This window comes from Myiozetetes cayanensis, unplaced genomic scaffold (genome assembly GCF_022539395.1).
Source record: "Myiozetetes cayanensis isolate MyiCay16 unplaced genomic scaffold, myiCay2020 scf16, whole genome shotgun sequence".
NCBI lineage: Eukaryota > Metazoa > Chordata > Aves > Passeriformes > Tyrannidae > Myiozetetes > Myiozetetes cayanensis.
Window position 1 is genome coordinate 7,576,988 of NW_026087270.1, and position 19,086 is coordinate 7,596,073.

A 19,086-nucleotide genomic window follows, 5' to 3' on the forward strand; every position below is an offset into this window, starting at 1 on the left:
CTGTTGTTTGCCTTTTTTGACATTTGTTGATAAAAGTGAGAAAGGAGGTCAGTTATCCATCACTGACCCTTGTTCTATGCCAAAGATGTGACAGGCTTGTCTCAGGCTACTGACTCCGTTTATGAAATTATAAACAAAAAGGGGTTTCTGGGCCAATGTGCTTCTTTTCTATTAGCAGCTCAATAAATTCTTCATTTTCCCCTTGCTAAATTATATTGCTTTGTATGTCTTTTAAACTCATTTGCTTCTGTGTATCTGCCTAAACCCACAAAATGTCTGTTGAATGAGCAGAGCTGTACTGTGATAAAAACTTCGGCAAATTACCTAGAACAAGGGAAAACTCATATTCGAATGTTTTTGCATATCCAGGCATTTGTTATGGAATGTTCCTCACCTGTAAATTGCAGCTTTCTAATAGATGTGTTTTCCTTTTATTATTTAAAGTGACTTTATTGCTGACTTTAACTACCAAAATCAAGTTTTCCAAAGGAAAATGGGAAAGCACTATTGGCTTTCACCCCATATTTTTCTAAGGTCATCATGTTCAAGCTTTTACATTTGAAGCAGAAGTACTTATTTTTAAGGTACTGAAGTGGCTTAAAAATCATATGCAATCATCTAAAAATAAGATGGCAGAGAGCAGCAACTTTCTTGCATTAAATCTTAGCTTTTGTTTCCAGTGATATCTCCGCTAATGGTTCCAGTCTGCTGGGAGTTAGAGCAGATTCTGGAAAAGGTACTGTATTGTATTTTAAATATTTCTGCCAGGACTGCGAGAGACTTCACATTTTAAAGTCTTTGTTTAACCAGTTTCTCTAATTGCTTTATGTGATACACTAACACTGCTTCATACTAAACAGATGGCTTGTACAAAGGATCAAACCATAATCTCATGGTGTCTATAAAGAGTAAGAAACAAACAGCTTAAATATTTTCGAAAGTAAAAATAGATTTTTTTTCCTATTTTTTCACTTCATATTCTGTTTTCTCCCTTTTTAGACAAAGAGGGATTTTCTATTAAATGACCACATCCTGTCCCAATGTTTAAATATCTGATAAACTCAGATGTAGTAGTTCTTCTCTCCTCTGTGTCCCATGCACCACGACTGAACAGAAGAGAAGCTTTCAGCAGTCACTGTCTCTTAAAATGACCAAACATCAAAGAAGTTCAGTGAACTTGAAATTATATCAGGAAGTAGATCAGACAAAACCTTACTTGTGTGCATCTGTAGTTTCCACCGTTTTGTGCTTTTAAGCGGATTTAGTTTCAGATATTCTGTCTGTGGAAACTGTACACTTGCAAAACTACAGGTCACTCCCCCACGAGGCTTGGTCCCATGGACAGTTTTATTGTTGCTGTTAAAGGTTGACTGATCTGGTATTAGTAGAATAATACAGTAAATAAACAGCATGTAATAAATTAGAGCTTCACACTTTGAAGTCTTTGTTTAACCAGTTTTTTAATTGCTTTATGTGATACATTGACATGGACTGCTTCATGGTACAAAGCTTGGTTGCACCATGGATCAAATCTATAACCTCACTCTGGCCGTAAAAAGTAAATACATAAATAAATTTTAAAAATCCAACAAAACAAAACTAACAAACTATTTAAACAAGGTGCTTATGACCTAAGATCCCCACAAAACTGCTGTAACTAATGACTAAGTGTTGTCAGAATGGGAGTCAGTTTGTTAAGACCCTACAGATGAAAGCAAGCATGAAACATTGTGTTACATTCCCACAAGAAGCAGTGATGAGCAGAAACCTATTTTCAGGTGCAGTGAGTTTCTATCCTTCTTAGATAATCAGAATTATAAAGACTGACTTAAGATATTTGCTAAATTGCAAATTGCCACATGCTTGGAGTGATCCTTAAGCTACATCTCTTACAGCAAATGCATTCCCTGTCCTGCTACCTTTTTACCAGTCTTCACTAGCCAGTGTTGCTGGAGAAGCCCTGCAAAGAAAAATTCCAGTAGCCTTACTACCAACCTTAGCTGACTGATACAGCTGTTGAGAGATGTACTTCAGGTGAAGGGGGGATTTCTCTTTTCTTGGCAAAAGATTTTCCCTGTATTCTTTTCTCCATAGATTTTCCCTGTATTCTTTTCTCCAGCATGTCTATATGTGTGTTTGTCTGTGCAGTTCACAAATCAAGGAGTCAACTGGGGGTTTTTTTGGGGTCATAGACAGAGAGAGTGAAAACCTCTGTTTTCCTGTTTCCTTGCAAAGAAAAAGGAAATCCACTCTGACATTCTCTTTTCAAGCTATCTATAAATTATTTTCTGGAACATTTCCTGAAATAAACAGAATGCACAAGGTCTGACAGCTCTCCACATGTGCTTTTGGTGCAATGGGTGAATATAACTACTGTTCCTGTAAGACAAGGCAGAAGTGAGACATTACATGCCATGTGGGAGAGGCTGTTAACAAATTGGTGGAAATGGTTACGGTTTTCAACTTGTCAAGCATCATTTTCTTAGCTTGATGACACCTTGTAAGACCAATAAATAATTTATGGGGTATCTAAATGTTTCAAATAGGAGTTTAAGGACTGGAGGAAAGAGGTCTAGGGTCTCATAGTTAATCCTATTCGAGCAGCTTCTTATTAAAACAGCCCTCCACAAATTGATTACAGCTGCAATCCCTTTTAAGAAGGATTATTTAAAAATCCCAATTATAAAGACTATTTGTAAAGAGTAAAATACTTAGTGTCAGTTTTGCGTGGAGACTGTGGCTTGACTCAGTTGGCAGAAGTGGGTTATCCTTTTCCTGCCTTTCTTTTCAGGAGGATCTGCACGTAGTGGTCATTTCAAACAGTGGCTTTAACACGGTTGCTGCAAAGGAGGTTTGCTTCTTTTCATGTCACTTGTACTCCCTGGCTGCCTCTGCTGGCCCAGCTCTGGTAGGCTCTAGGTTGTCTTTTGCCTTCTTTTGGCCCTCCTGCTCAACTTCATTTGACATAATAAAATGATATTTAAAGTCCAGCCTAATTCAGGACTTGGTCCTGAGATCTGTTAATAGTATTTCCCCAGAAGGGCATATCTTCATTCTTAAAGTTTACATTCACTCACAACCTACAGTAAATGTGAGTGAATCTGATGGAAAAAAAAAAGCTAATATGGCTGTGTTTTGTCTCATTTTAGGTGCTTAAGACCACCTCTGCAAAGCTTCTTTGCACAATTCAGATGACATCAGCAGTAATAAACACAACTGATGAAGACAGTTTAACAACTGTTATGCAACACTGAACCATGCAAAGGAACCAGGGCAGGTCAGTGGATTTGATTCTGTGGTCTACATTCAGAAACATTTCTAATGATCTGACTATGCCATTATATTTTAAAATATTCTAGTGACTTCACAAGGTTTCATGTAATACACTGTGACTCCTCTAAGAACCAGTTTTCTTTCAGCTAACCTGTATAACACATCATGTATGCATTTTCAAATAGGGTGACCTCAGTTGTACTCACTCAAACAAGTAATGCCACTTCCACAACTTCAGTCACCAGAGACTGTTGCTTGAACTGCTGTGACAAAGCTTATTTTCTTATGGCAGTAATGTTTGAAATAGTGTATATTAAATAAATATATAGGAAAAGTCTTAGAAAGAGAGCTGTAAATTTGTAAACATGAATACTTAATCAAGAAACTGAACACTTAAGAGATCCAGTCAGGGACAGAAACATACCCTATAGCCATTTATCTAATCAAAATTAACCAAGTACTTAAAGAGTGAGCACTTGTAATGAGCTGCTTGTGAATAAGCTGGCAACCACGAATAATTCTGTGAATACAAATACTCTTTCAAGGAAAAGCTGAACTGCTTCTGAACAGCTAGTGAATAGAAAAACAAAAAGCAGGTGGCATTTACCAAATAAACTGTTTGTTTCACCCATTTTTGCTGACCATGACAAGAGTGATAAAGACAAACAATGCTTCCTTTCACAGATAAAGAAAAAGGATAGTTGAGTAAGAAAGATGGTAGATTGGGCAACTTCTATTCAGGTCTCCATCTAATCACACACTCACCATTTTGTTTTAGTCTCACTGCTTTACCCTCATGTTTTATTCTGAGAACTTAGGGTCGTGTTTTTCAAGGCTGAAATCAACTCCAGTTATTTTTAGCAAGAGTTAAATGCCAGCCTTACCATTCCTGTCAGTGCTTACACGTTTGTTAATGTACGTAGTAGCAGTTCCCTACTTCGGGTAGGCATTGGGAGGTAGTGAAGTATTTGGGTAAAATATTTAAGATCATGCCCTCATTTATGTTTAATGACTGTATGAATACAGAAACGTCTTTTTTCATCGACCTGCAGAAAGGTCTGACTGTTAGAAGTCTTTTGAAGGGTATATTTTACTTTGCAATCATTTTCCAAGTAGGGTTAGGGGAAAAAACAGATAAAGAAGGTTATTTTAATTTATAATTTTTTTCTTTCTGAGATTTTGTCTCAGTTTATGAGGAGACAGGATGCTAATAAACCTTTTGGTGTAGCATCTCACCACTGTGTGGACTGCTCTGTGGGCTTCTTTCTACACAGACGTACATATCTGCACACATGTATGTATCTATTTCACACGAATATGTAGTCATTGTTCCTTTTACAGTAGTTCCAACTTTCTGCTACATGTGCTGAGCTGTAAAGTATTAAGCTTTGTAATCCCTCAACCCCTTAGATGTGGTTTGCTGAGGGGGAGGGCTGTAAATCCACGGTGGCAAACAAGAAAAGCCTGAAGCTGTGAGCAAACAGGAAACAAATTATCTCAATCCCAGAATGTAAACTGTCATTGACAGAGATGCATGAAAGAATCATAACAGGGAAACCTGCTTCAATTTTTCATCCAGTTACCAGCTGAATCACTGCCATTACACTGAAGAAGCAACTGCCAGCCCACCACTGACATGTCAGAGTTCTTTACATGTTGTTGTGTGCACAAAGCAGCCATATAGCCTGAGTGGCATTTGCTCCTTTTCATGCTTGCAGACTGATAATTATTGCACATTGCCTCAAGCTTGCAATTAGAGGCCACCAAGAAACAAAAAATAGCTGAATTTCGAGATTAAGCCTTTTCCATGACGAGTCATATTTTCCCAGCAGGGAATATGTTGTTGCCAGTAAAAACAGAAATCACCTATGCTGTACTGGTACCAGATTAAAAGACATATTAGCCACAGGAACAAATGGAGAATTTGGGTATAATAAAAGTAATAATAACTGTCATTGTTGCTGGTGACACAGTTAGAGTTGATGCTGGCTCCTGTGCCACAATGCAGCTTTTAAGGGGGATGAGACAAAACACTGAGCTCCCAAGTACTTGTAATTATATATTCTATAGTGATTTTGCACTATGGATATTCACTCTGTGTTTTCAACATGTTCTCGTTCTGCTTTCCCAGGCTTCTCTCCTATCTCCCAAAGCTTTGCAGTTTAAGTTCATAGGAGATACTTCACTTCCTTTATTGCATAAAAAATGAGCCCTCCTAAGCGTGCCACTCTATTTGGCTCACTTTCAATGGTAGGCAGAGTATAACAAGTTAATAAAGCATTGGAGAAACACTTAGGACAAAGTGGAATACATGAAGAAGACGTTGTCAATGAGGAATGTTAAAGAGAGGTTTTGAGTTTCTTTTTTGCTTTCTCGTTTTATGACTTTTTCTGTGTTGTATAGTGATGACTAAGATAAGTTGCTTTGGAAAAATCAGAGCTGCTCTGCAATAATAATCAAATCAGTCTATATATGGACATGTTTAGTGGTATGTTTATTGTAAAAATACATTGGTTTCACTTAATGGAGGATTTGGAAGGGGGAAGTAGAAGGAGAAGGAATGGCCCTGGTTGAAACTTCTTGGCACACTATTAAGAATCATTTAGGAAAGTTCTATCAACTCTGAAGGTTCCTCTTCAGCCATTTGAACCAGGGCAAAAAATGTCCCTTAAATACAGGAGGAAAAAAAAAAAAAGTAGATGGTAGATTTCAAAGAGTGATCTTTTGAGAGATGGGATTTTATGGTTCAGGAGAATTTGCCTGAGGCAGAGCTGTGGTCTGGGAAGATTCAGAAGGAGCAGCCATGCTCACACTGCCAGAAGTGGCTGGCCTTAGGTGAGAGCAAACACCTAAATATCTTTATAAATAATACTTGCCTTTCAGAAGGCTGTGTGATCGCTATTCATTGCGGGATGCACTCTGGAAAGATGACTACCTAGGCTCACCAGACTTGCTGAACAAAACAGCTGGATTTTGGGACTTAAAATACGATTTTAAGTCTAGTTCTGGTTTGAGGGTGTCAGTTCTGCCCTGTGGATCATTTACAGTAATTGATAGCTTGCAGAAAATTAAATCACCTCACTGAGAATAAGTGTCTGACTGAGTGCTCAGCTGAGGTTGGTTAGGTGGGATGGAGGAGAAACAAGAGTGAGACCACTCCTCTGAAGCTGGTAACTAATATATTAGTTCAGCTGCCCTGTGAAACCTCCCTGAGAGTGAAGGGAGCTGCAGAAAGTAAAGAGCAAACTTCTAAAACATAAGTGCCATAGGGACATTTTGTACTGCAATTGCTTCCATGACTGTGGGTTTAATGTAGCTCAGCCAACCACGAGACCATTACTCTGGTTTTCAGGTGGGTTTTGTAGCTACTTTGAAGGTGCAGCAGGGATGAACACAGGGTTCAGTCACAGTGTGGATAGTGTCAAGAAATTACAGAGGCAGAAATACCTGTGATGTGATATTTGTTCCTTGCAGCTTTCTGTCATGCCCTTTTGTAATTTTATGAGAGTACTCCCACATAATAAGCTTTATTAGTACAAAAATTGTTATGTATGGTCAATCTGAAATTTGGAGGGAGAGGGGTATATGTGTGTGTAGATAGATGTGTATGAAAGAAAGCAGAGTTTAGTCCTCAAGGATAACCTTAACTCCTTACTAAGGAGTTAACCCACTAAGCCTTGTAGGATATCTTCAATTATTTAAAGAGCTTATATGTATGTATTTTGTCTATCATCTAGTATTTTAATATGTGGTCATTAAAATATTTTGAAAAGCAGCTGTATCTGGGGAAAAGTAGACATGGGTGCAGTTCAAAGCAGTTGTTGTATATCTGCAAAGACCTCACTTTCCCCTCACTGATGAGTTACATTCTCCTTCCATCCTGACTGAGTGCTTCTTTTCCCCATTTAATGACAGGAATACAGCCAAGCATTTTCCTGTAAGATAGCAGCTTGGGAGACTGTTCATCTACTTTTTAGTTTGTTAAGTAAGAATGCCTCACATTTGGCATGCTAAAGATTTTACCCTAGTCCCTCAGGGATGGCAGAATGTCTAATTTCCCCTAAAGTTATTCTGTATGCTCAATGAAAACTTTTGCTGTTCCAAGTCATCACTTCGGTGTATTATTACTTATTTTAAACTCATTGAAGTTACCTCTGCAGTCATGATTTTGAATCATGTTCAATTCGTTATAATGCCTGAATCATTTGCCATAAATCCATATATGCACTTAATAAATCTGTAAATTAATAAATGTACTCTGTAATGAAAAAACCCACATGAAGTATGATGATGGACACAGATCAGGAATAATTCCTCACATAGCTACCTATACACATGAAGATGTGCAATAATATGTACCTATGCAAACATACATGTTACAAATAATCCTAGACTTGAAGCATGAATATAATAGCCCAAAGTAACTTTTTTGCATAGATCTTCTCTTTGACTCAGAATATTCAGACAGCTTTTCCCGGGGCTTCTTCCTGTCTCTTACAGGTCACTTTTTGCTCATCTTCTGTTCTCACGAAGACAGTCTATAGCAGAGTCAGCTATTACAAGACTCATCAGCTTCCTGTCTCGACATCAGGCTTTTCCTTCTCCCTTTAGTCTTAAAAATGCACATTTCACTGTCATCCTGAAACTGCTTAGGCTATGGTCACAGTTATAGCATCATAGCACTCAGCAGCAGATGGGAAACTGCCTCCCAGAATGAAGGAAAATCAGCAGATTTTCTGTATGGAAGAGGCATTAGAACAAAATTGCCATTTCCCACTTGAGAGAGCTGTCCAGGGGATCCTGCTATACTGAGTCTTTCAAAATCAGATGACAGCCTCTATTCAAAGTTCCTTCAGTGTACCCTGGAAAAAGAACCCCAGCTTTTTCTTGATGGACTCAAGAGATCTGCTCTGAGGGAAAACTGGGCATGGCTCCCAGCTGTGAACTGTATTTTATAAGCAATTTGGGAAGCCAGTGGTGTAAGACCAGTAACACTGGTGTGCATGTGGACCAGCAGACTTAGAAGCACCAGATGGTGGAACTGCCAACTTTTAGTTGATGAGAGATTATCCATTAGAGTAGCACCTTTACAAGTGACAATGAAATGTCATTTCAATGACTCCTTTTCCTTGTTGGGAGAAATTCTTGCTGAGGATGCCTTGCTGCCCATCAGTGATGCTTTATGACCACAATTCACCTTGCTGACAGTGTTGTGTGCAACCACAGCTGAACCATGTGACAGATTCATATAAAAAGCACATGTTTCAGGCTTTAAGGAGAAATGGGAATGGTGGTAGCACGATGCTTTGCTTTGAGGTACTGGAATGAAACGGTACAGATCACAATAACGTCTTTTGGAGGATAATAGTCCTAATGAATTTAATTAAAAATAGTGGTTTATAGGACAGCAAATGGATTCAGTTCTGTCCTTCCCCCACTCCACAAGTAGTGACTGATTCATTGTTTGTCATTAACATTAAATTTAGCAAATAAAAAATATTTCAAAGTGTGGTCCCTAAAGGAATGAGTTTGTAATTCTATATCTGTGTAAATAAAAATATACACGTGTATATATTTACACACATGGAAACCTAATTTTCATTTCAAATCGTACTCAGATAGGTCCCACTGGAGCTGTAAAGTGAAGCTGGTTTGGGCCTGAGTGCTTACTGGAAAAGATCCATTTTTTGTGAGAGCCTGGTCTTACTGCAAGTCAGTGGGATTTTGCATGTGATTAAAATATCACCCACACCATGCAAAAAATGTCTTTGATAGGAAAAAGAATGAGGCATGTACAGTTACAATGTATTTACTGGTATCATCAGGCTTACCTTTAGCATAATAATATTTCAGTTCTACTGAATTGCTGTATCTCTAAACTGCTTTTTCTAAACTGCTTGAAGTAAATTGCAAGGTTTTCCTCCATGGCGCTGACTTACTGTTCTGCCAGAATGTCTTCTTTTGTCATAAAAACAATAACTTAGTGTAAGTAGTACTTTTGAGGTTTACTAATCAGACAGACTAATTGTATCTTTTAATCTGGGTCAATCTGCTCTTACTTATTATAATTTCACTCCAAGTCTGCCCCCCCAAAAGAGGAACATTTGCAAATAACTTAGTGTCAGAAGCACTCCTTTATAAACACTACAAGAATTGCTGGAAGGCCCAACAAGAACTCTCTAGATTTTTAATCCAAATGTCCAGTATATTTTTTAAAAGGAATATACTACTTTTCTTAAAACTTGGGAGTGAACTTGAATGTGTATGTCTGTGTCTTCAGGTGAACACATAAAAGGACTGGATAAACAGTGAGGGAATGGGGTCTTTCCTTTATTTACAAAGCTGAGACTGTCTAGGCAGGGCACTTTTCCTGATTCAGTCTACCAGCTAAACTTAGAAAGACCATACTAATATTCGATTTTAGCTTCATCACCATGTCCGTACAATCCCTGCTTAGATTGCTAACCAGGGTGATTATTGCTCACTGAAACTGTTAATGTTTTGGTTGGATGTTTGTCTTCTCAAAACTGGACTGAAAGATTTTTCCCTGTAGGCTACTGAATTTTCATTGCACGTTAACTGTTTAGGTTATTTTCCAACTCCACCACATCCCAGTTGTGAGAGAAAGCAGCTGCCACAGGAAAAAAAGAATATTCAAATTTCTCATGGAAACTTTGAAATTGGCTTGATATCTGGAGTATTTTTTATGCCATAGGAGGCACTTTGTTTATAAACTGGGGTCTGAAACCAGCTCTACCTTATGACCAGTACCAGGCAGCTGCCCTCAGGAAGCAGTTACCTTGTAATATCAACATAAGAAAGCTTCAAAATAAATTTGTGAAAATATCCGTTCTTCTCACCTGTTTGGAAGTGCAGTCATTGCTGCATGAAGTAATATTTTTCTTCAGGTTGAAGAATGATTTTACAATCCACCTACATAAAGAAGTGCATTAGTGACACAGACTAAACTGTTTTGTTATCAAGAAGGCAAAAGATAGTCCAAAGTTATGCCCACAGTTTCACGTATGTCCTCTTGATAGGGAAAGGTCTTGAGAAAATGTGGTTTACCATAAATTATGCTTTCCTGGTGGAAAAGAATATTGAAAGGGTTTTTCTGACAACTACAATGTAAGAGATTAGTTCATTTGAGTAGAGAGAGTGCTTAAAAATGCAGCTGCATGCAGATTTCTTAAGAAACTACAACTGACAATTGAAGAGGAAACCTAAAACAAGATTACAAAAATTAATCAGTTGGCACAGAACGGTTGACATTAATGTGTGTACTTCTTTGTTTTGAAACTAGACTGTGGAGGAGTTTTCTTATATGGAAAATTTCATCTACTTGTACTTGTCTCCTCACATAGTCAAATATTTTGTGAGACAGATCAAAAACCCTCTTTGACAAGCTCATTCCCACGCTTCTCCTTTTTAACCTGCTTTTTTTTTTTTTATTAGGTTTCTCCTCTTTTCCTGGAGACTTGTTCAGATAAAGGAAACTTTGCTTGAAATCTATTTCAGTAGCTCTGTATCTCTTGGGCAATCAGTATTTAAATAAAATATGGAAATTTAGTTAAGAAAAACATTAAGGGATGGAATAAGGCAAGTTTCACTAGCCTGTCAGAGGTGTTTGGAAGCATGGAAAGAGTTGAGATTGGTATTGGGTAAGGCAGTCAGGAGGAGGAGGTTCTTTGATGAACTATTGCTGTATAAACTCTGAGCTGCAGCCTGAAGTGCTGTCAGTGATCTCTCTCATACTTCAGAAGAGACAGCTCTTGGTGAAGCCTGTGGAAGTGGTACATGCAGTATTTTCCTGGCTCAGAAGCTGGAAATTGGAAACAATCACAGACTGTTAGATTTTAGTCAAAAGGGATGTTTTTCTATTAGAGATTACTATTACTGCTTAGCCAGACTTCTCAGTTTTAAATATCAACAATTTTTTCACCACATCAGTAAATGTCTTTTGCACATGCACACTCCTGTGATTTTCCTCTTTACACTTACAGAAAAACTAATAGCTTTTTACAGTTCAAATGTGATCATTTTCATGTTCTTATCACTTTCCTTAATGGGGAATGTTTGCCCTCTCTAAATTTTCCATTTCCACACTACTTCCATTCATGCTCTTCAAAGCCTCACATCTCAGAGGATGTCTGTTCTTTCCTTCTATTCCTTTGTATTCTGAACTTAGACAAAATTTGAAAAAATTTTTACAGATTCCAGTTTGTCATCACTGTATAAACAAATAACCCTGGTTAAATAGCCATCAGATATTATTATCATATATTTTACAAATACTTCTTTGCTTCTATAAATGTGCACATCCAAATAGTGTAGAGATGCTGGGCTATATGGAGAGCTGTGCAAGGGGCTAACATGCTGCCTGCTTTATAAAGTGTTGTGATAATTGACAATAGTTAAATAGAAGGAGTGCAGGGAGTTGCAAGACTGCATTAATTAATATGCACTGTGTGCAGCACCCATCACTCAGGGCTGAATATTTATGAAATTTTCTTTGCATGTTTTTTTTTTCTATCCACCTTTGCATTTACAGAATTTCTTTTATCCTGTGAGCTCAAGGAAATTCTTTTGATGCCTTTCCTCATGCAGATTAGTTTCTTACCTTGTAAGTGGGACACTTGCAGCTAACAGGTGAGGGATCACTTGTGTGAATACTGATCAGCCCACAGGATTACATTCAAAGTAACCTGCAATGTAAGTGCAATCAATATGATTTCACTGATGAAGAAACTGAGGCTCCAGATGATTGACTCATTCATCAGAAGGGATGTATTCCAAAAAATATTGTAGTTTGTAGAATAACAGTAGTTTCTTCTCTCCTCTTTCATTTTCCTGTCCTAGACCTCAAATTCTGAAAGGGTTGTCAAGCATTGGAACAGGTTGCCCAGAAAAGTGATTGAGTCAACAACCCTGGAGGTATTTAAGACATGTAGATGTGTCTCTAAGACATGGTTTAGTGTTGGACTTGATGATCCTAGAAGTCTTGTCCAACTTTTAAATTATTCTGTGATTCTAATTCATCTATTGTCTCTTCTCTTACACTGACATAAAAATTATGTGCCCCTATTTGTTGTGAACACATTGACAAACAGTGTTATTTTACAGTTGAGTTTTAATTGTCCTGCTTGGTTACTAATTGTGTTTAAATTAGTTGGAAAAAACTGAGTTCATGAGCCATGTATGATGGATCTTTAATTTATGTATCTGCACTGTGTAAATGGCCATTTTGTAAAGAGGTAAATATATATAGTACATGTATAAACATGTTCTTCTGGAAGGGTCTTATCAGTAAAGTCATGGCCCCATTTTAAAAATAAACCTGGATTATCATAAATACTTACAATAAACTGTAATGATTTGAGACAGAGAACTGTATCATAACCAGAGGCTGCTGTGGGTTTTAGACAAATCTCCCATTGACTTCCATGGAATTCCAAATTTTAAAATGTTATTTTCTCTCCTATCATGGTTATTGTCCTTAGGAACTCAGAAGGATGAAACACAGTGATTCAAAGTAAAAACAGATAAATATTTGTAGAAAATTAGTTTAAATCAAAAGAATGTCTTTCAAAATTTACCTTGTATGTTTGAGTTTCAAAACACCAAATATATAAAATCAGAATCACATTACAGATTTTGAAAGTGTCTGTGGCTAGCTAGGTAACAATACTTACCTACATTAAAAACATTGCACAATTCATAATTATCTGAGTATCAGCATTTTGGGCAGGAAAGCCCTACTAATACCTTGCTAGCAATAATATGGCATAGTAAGACCAGCTGAATCAATTTTGCCTGTGATTAAGATGTTTTTACCCAAAGGAATCTCATTCCAGTTACTGTATTTTGTCTATTCAAACTGCATCTCTATGACCCGAAGATGTTTTATTGTGCTCTACCTTTGTTGTGCTCTCAAATTCGCTTCTTAACTATATGTAGGTAATCAACCTACTACATCTTCTTGAGTAATTTCTGAAATTATTTTGGCTCTTGTGATGTCCTGGCATCTCTCTTACCAAAACTTTGTCCTTTGGCTTGTAACATGCTGCAGCTAGCACTATCAGGAGGCAGGAGGTTTGGAGACTGCTGTGTGGTGGTCATTTCTCCATAGTCTCTGTGGCCTGCTTGAGCTGGAGTGTGAGTTCCTCTCTTCCCTCTGCATGATTAAAATTATTTTTACTGAAGCAGAGTACCCTTGCATGCTACAGGTTTCGAGTTGATAACTTCCATAGTTCCCAGGTATTTGTGAAGTATGTCCCTGTTAAATCAAATGTATTGATAAACTATACCAGTTCTGGATACTTGTGCAATGTATTCTTTGACAAAAAGAAATTCTAGAAAGGCTACATGAAATTTTTGAAGCATACCCTCTGGAAGAGCCTATTCAAAACCATCAGTTTCTTCTATTCAGACCATTGTGCAAATCTACCAGAAATGTTATAAGGCTTATAACTGATAAGAGCCAATGGGATTCCAGAAGGTACATATTGAATTGCAATTCTTTCCAAGAATGTCATCTTAGGATAAAGAAACAAATCTCTTAGTTAGTGTACCCATTTTCAGATTTGCCCCAAATACCTCTTCTTGAACTGAGTGTTAAATTCTCTGTTTGACAAACATATCCATTACAGATACAGTGTCTGCTCTAACTATGAGAGGAAGAGTGTGTCCAAGGGGTTTGTGAGCTTGGCTTTAGAACAAACAAATTTGAAATTAAAAGAAAGCTAATTAAAATCTTTCTTTTATAGTTATGTTTTGAATCAATTCTGTAATTCCTTTGAGGCTAGGCATGAGTGAATATAAAGTTCAGACAGGAGGCACACTGGTCTTTTATTCCCAGGCACAGATATTGAAAAGGGAGCATAGTGTAGATGGGAATGGCTGAAGTGAGCTACACATCATAGTGATGAGGTATGCCTTTTCCTCAGGAGTCTTTTTTCTCCTAAGGGGCAAAATAATCTGGTGATTACATAACAATGTCATCTTTGACAAAGGATTGTTTTTTAGCTCTTGGGATCCTGTTCATCTTTTTTTTTTCTTTCCTTTTTTTTTTTTTTTTTTACTTTTTACCTGTGCATGCAGCACTGTCAACCCGTGTTTTCCATCCCAGAGTATTGTACTCATTTGCTTTTAACATGTGGCAATCTGGGTTTCTTTAAAGAGAAGCCTGTGCTGATAGAATCTCAGGACAGCATATATCTGTTAGTTGTATCAGTTCCTCTTACTACAGTACACTGTGCATAGAGCAAATACAGAAGTAGTACATTTTTCCTCAAAGCCTGTAGAAAAAATATTTCCAGGAACTTTGATTTCTGTAGTTCTCCCACCTAACATGTCCTCCAGAGTTTTGATTATTGCACCGTGATAGGCTGCTTAGAAAAACCCAAGACAGATAAGATAAATTTAATTTCTAACCCTGACATCTCTGCCACCCGTTCATTACTCTTTTTTTACATTTCTTGCTATGCCCTGTGAAAGCAAATGTGTCAGTTACATCTGCAGTTTCTATCTGAGGGGGGGAAATAGTTGTACGTTAACATCAGAGCTTTTAAAAAGTGGGGTACATTGTGTACAGTTCAAAATCTCCTCACTTCAGGTGAATAATCAGCCTTGTCAGTAAGTGCAGGCAAATGGTGTCTGTTCCTTGTGCTGTTGTTTGTTTTAAACATGTATTTCATAACCGTTGTGTGAAAAGGCATCCTTCTCCTCTTTGGCTTAGGGAATGTTTGAAATCAAGCAACATTTGTTTTATACTGTAAAAACTGTGTGTCCCTGCACTTTTGCACCACTCTTAAATCTCCACAGTGACTCTCAGTGGGTGACTTACATATGTACAAGAATGTTCAAAACACATTTTGAAGTAAGAAGAGAATGAAAGAGGGAGAGAGAGGGGGAGAAAAGAGAAGAGAAAGAGCTACTCATCTAAAGTTACACCATCATCTTTAACAGCTGTGTGCATATTAAAGGAAGTAATGGGGGAGTGAAGGTACTGCATATTTCAAAGCTGAACTGTTGCAGCAACAATAAGAAAGGGGGGATGTTGTACAGAGTTAGCCAAGTGTTTGAAGTACATTACCGTAAGCCAAACCAATGAAGTGGACAAGATTTCTAGCATGCTGCAGTGGTGCCTCTGCGTACTTAATAACAGATGTTTGGTCTCTCTAGGCAGATAATTGTCCTGCTGTAAGGTTGGCTTGACCTGTGTGAGCAATACTGTGTACAGCACTGAAGCAGTAACAAATGATCATAGCTTTTCTCTTTTTACTGGTAGAATGCTTAGCCACGCTTCCTTTTAAGCACATAATTACTCCAAAGCAACTGGAGCCCATACATCCTCCTTGCCTAATGGCTCTGAAGCCATTTTGCTATAATTTATGGGGACAGGGTTCAAAGTTTTAATAATATTTGGATAATATCATTGCCAAAATGTCTTTGAGCTGTGATGAATAGAATGAGAGTGGGCACATTTTGATTCTGTGCATGACAGTGCGAGTGTTAACAGCACCATACTTTGTTCAACCTTTATGGAAACATTCACGAGCCAATTTGCTCATGAATTGTAGATATGAGCATGAAGAATTATAAACAGCAGTGGAAAACATACAGGGTTGCTTGTTCATAAGGCACTGTCCTGTTAGTGGCTCTTCTTTATGCAGATAAATGAATTGCAGAGAATACAAAAATGGTTTAAATAAACCCTTAGCAGATAATGTATTAGCACATCAACATAAAATACGCATGCACTGTGGCATGCTTTTGGATATTTATGTTTATACTCTCTGCTCAAGTGGCTCACTGATTTTTTGGCTTCCTATCATTCACCTAATAACTTCGGCATCCTAACTGCACCTCTGGGTATGTTTATCTGACAATCCAAGCTGTTCTTTGCTTTATGTGGCTTTGCTGAATTTGGCTCACCAATTTGCTCTGTGAGTCGCTTCAGTGTATGATAGGTTAATGATGTTAATCAAAGCTAAATAAGAGTAGACATGATCCTTTCATTGCAGCCAAAGACCAGCCCAGACCAGAAGGTGCATTGATGGAACAAAGAAGCCTATTGGGTAGGTAGAAGCTGATGTACACCTAGAACTTCATCTAAAGCCTATTGAAGTTTGTAGGAGTCTCTACTGATTTCAATAAGATTTAGACCAGATGCATAAAATTCTGCATGCTTTGGCTAAGAATATTATTTTTCCAGTTTGCTTGATAGGATACAAAACTTAATGTGAACAAACCGTGGCTAAATTCTGTGGCTAATTCATCAGTGAGAGGTTAAAGATTTGTTAGGAAAAGAGCACAAATATTTTTCATTACAGAAATTATATAAAAATACTGACTTCTCCAGGCACGACAGCTGCTCTCAATGATTAAAAAAAAAAACAAACAAACAAATATGAACAAGAATTCTTTTAAATGTTCCCAACAGTGATGGTAGCTAGAAACAATTTAATAAATACTCTCTGTTTAATTCCATTCAATGATATGCAAGAGATGCTTCATTTAATCAAAGGGGTGTTTGATTACAGAAATAATCAGCTGACACAGTCCCAATTCACTCTGGTCACTAAGAATGCATGTAGATGGTTAGATGTGACATATGTGAGGGTTGGCAATTATTTCTGAAAAACTGTTAGGATGGCCTTAATTACAATGGTCTGATTTTGTATTTGATAGCCTTACTTGAAAATTGTAATGCTTATTATGAAATTTTAATGTTCATTTCTTGAAGATTCTTTTAAATATAATCCGTAATTGGCTTGTGAAAATAGATGGGTTTTTTTCTCAATGGGTTGAACAGTGTTCACCAGCTAAAATTATTTCTTGTGATTGTACTGAGGTCTAAAGACACCATGAACTTCCATGTCTGCTAAAAAAAAAAAAATCAAGTGAATATGTAGGATTTCATTAATCTTCCAGTCTTCAAAGAATATTAGGTAGTCATATAAAAATGTGATTGATAACTCCAGTGGTTATCTTGAAATTATACATGGACAATTTGATTTCTTTATTAAACTGTTGACTAAGTCTTTAAAACCAGATATATTTTTGTATTGGTTTATCACTAGAAGGCAAAATATATACTTTATTCTTCCTCCTCCTTATTCTTTTCCTCCTTCAACTACAAAGAGAGTCTGGAAACCTTCAGCCTCAGAAGTTAAAAATACAACATCTCTGCATTTTTCTTAATTGTTTTCTGGAAAAACTATGATCTCTAAGGATGAATTGAGAGACAGAAATGATAAAGGCAGATGTAGTTTTACATTATGAACAATTCCAACAAGAGGCTGAATATTCAACAACTGATAGGCCAAATAACAAGTTGTTAACTTCACAATGCACAGTCACAGAGTACCTATGTGTCACTTTGAGCAAAGATTGAAAAGACTTCAGAATTAAAGATTTAACAGCCAGTTTTGATTAAATCAAAACAATCAGAGTAGTTACATTTGCAATAGAATTAGGTTTAAAAAATCCAGACTGAATACTTTGCCAGACCTCACATTTCAAGCTTATTATAGGATAAATTTTTCAGGTGATACCTTTGAAAAGTATATACTGCTGAATACTTGAGGACTCTTCTGGCAAATGGCAATGCATGTTCAATTGTTTTGCCTCCCATCTATGACTTAGAACAGTCAGAGAAATGCTACTGTTTGCTTTGTTGTAGAGAGAATTCCATCATATTTAAAGTCAGGTCATAGGAAATCCTGATTTTTTAGGTTATGTTTGATGGTTATACTCAATGGACTAAAAAAAGAACACAGATAAAACAATATTATCCATTTTTATAAACTGAAAAAATTTCAATTGAAATCAGTAAAAACCATCTCCAGATCTATCTCTTTTTGTCCTTTCATTAGTTCCCATGCAGTTTGTCAGTACTTGCTTTGATCAAAAATGACCACTCCTCACATCACACGCAGTGATCTGTCCCAGGACAGCATATCCCAAATAGAGGACATGGCAGCGTAGGAGCCTGAAAGCCTCAAAAATTGCATTATGCCACAGGAAGGGGATGGGTTTATGCCCAAATGTCATTTCTACCTATAGCTGGAGAGTGACACTTCCAATGTATTTGCATCCTGGACCAAGTGCATTGTAGCTCTCTGGAGAACTGCTGATCACATCTTGTGAATGTCCCAGAGATGCACTTTGATATCACCACATCAAGAGAAATTAACTCCGACATAGGTAAGATACCAACCCTTTATTCTTCAATCTGTGTTGCTCTAGCCAGCAAAGGTGCACTCCACACAACACAGAGGGATCTCCTGTGCACCCATCAAATAAAAAGCCAGAGAGAAGTTACCAGAGTGCAGAAGTTGTAGTACGTAAGATTGCACAAAAGGTCCAACCACAAAACTCAGGAGCTCCTGTAACTCAGTATTTATGGACCAAAGTGCCGCCCCACCTCTCTAGAAGACAAGCACATGCTACTATCCCCAGATCCCACAGAGTTCAGGGAAAGCTGATGAAGAATGCTTAACAAACCCTTAAGGGCTCTGTGCATCATGGTCTGTGATGCTTTCAAGTTCATAAGCAAAGTCCATTCAAAACCTCCACACCCAAGGAAATTTTGCTTGAAATTTTATGAGAATGGTCATTCTTATAAAATTTGTGAAACATGACAGCTTTTTGTTTGATAGGAAATGCACCTAAACACAGCCAAAGGAATGATTCTCAGTGATATCCCTCACTGGGAAAGATCCCAGCATCCCATGTATTAGGCTGAAAGTTCTACAGAGTCAAACTTCTCTCCATGCTTAATAGTATTTATGAAATGGTAGTCTAACT

The 19,086-nt window shown here is 37.3% G+C and overlaps 1 long non-coding RNA gene across 2 annotated transcripts in view; it reads left to right on the forward strand.

Annotated features, from left to right (window-relative positions):
* The first annotated feature begins 678 nt into the window (after nucleotides 1-678).
* LOC126637863 (uncharacterized) overlaps nucleotides 679-19,086 on the forward strand; it is a 30,222-nt gene continuing 11,814 nt past the window's right edge. The window contains exons 1-2 of one of the 2 annotated variants that reach the window (XR_007628456.1): nucleotides 679-736; nucleotides 3,150-3,277. This is a non-coding gene — a long non-coding RNA (uncharacterized LOC126637863). Of the gene's footprint in view, nucleotides 737-2,792; nucleotides 2,852-3,149; nucleotides 3,278-19,086 lie in introns of those variants that run through there. The other variant, XR_007628455.1, reaches the window with a different exon arrangement.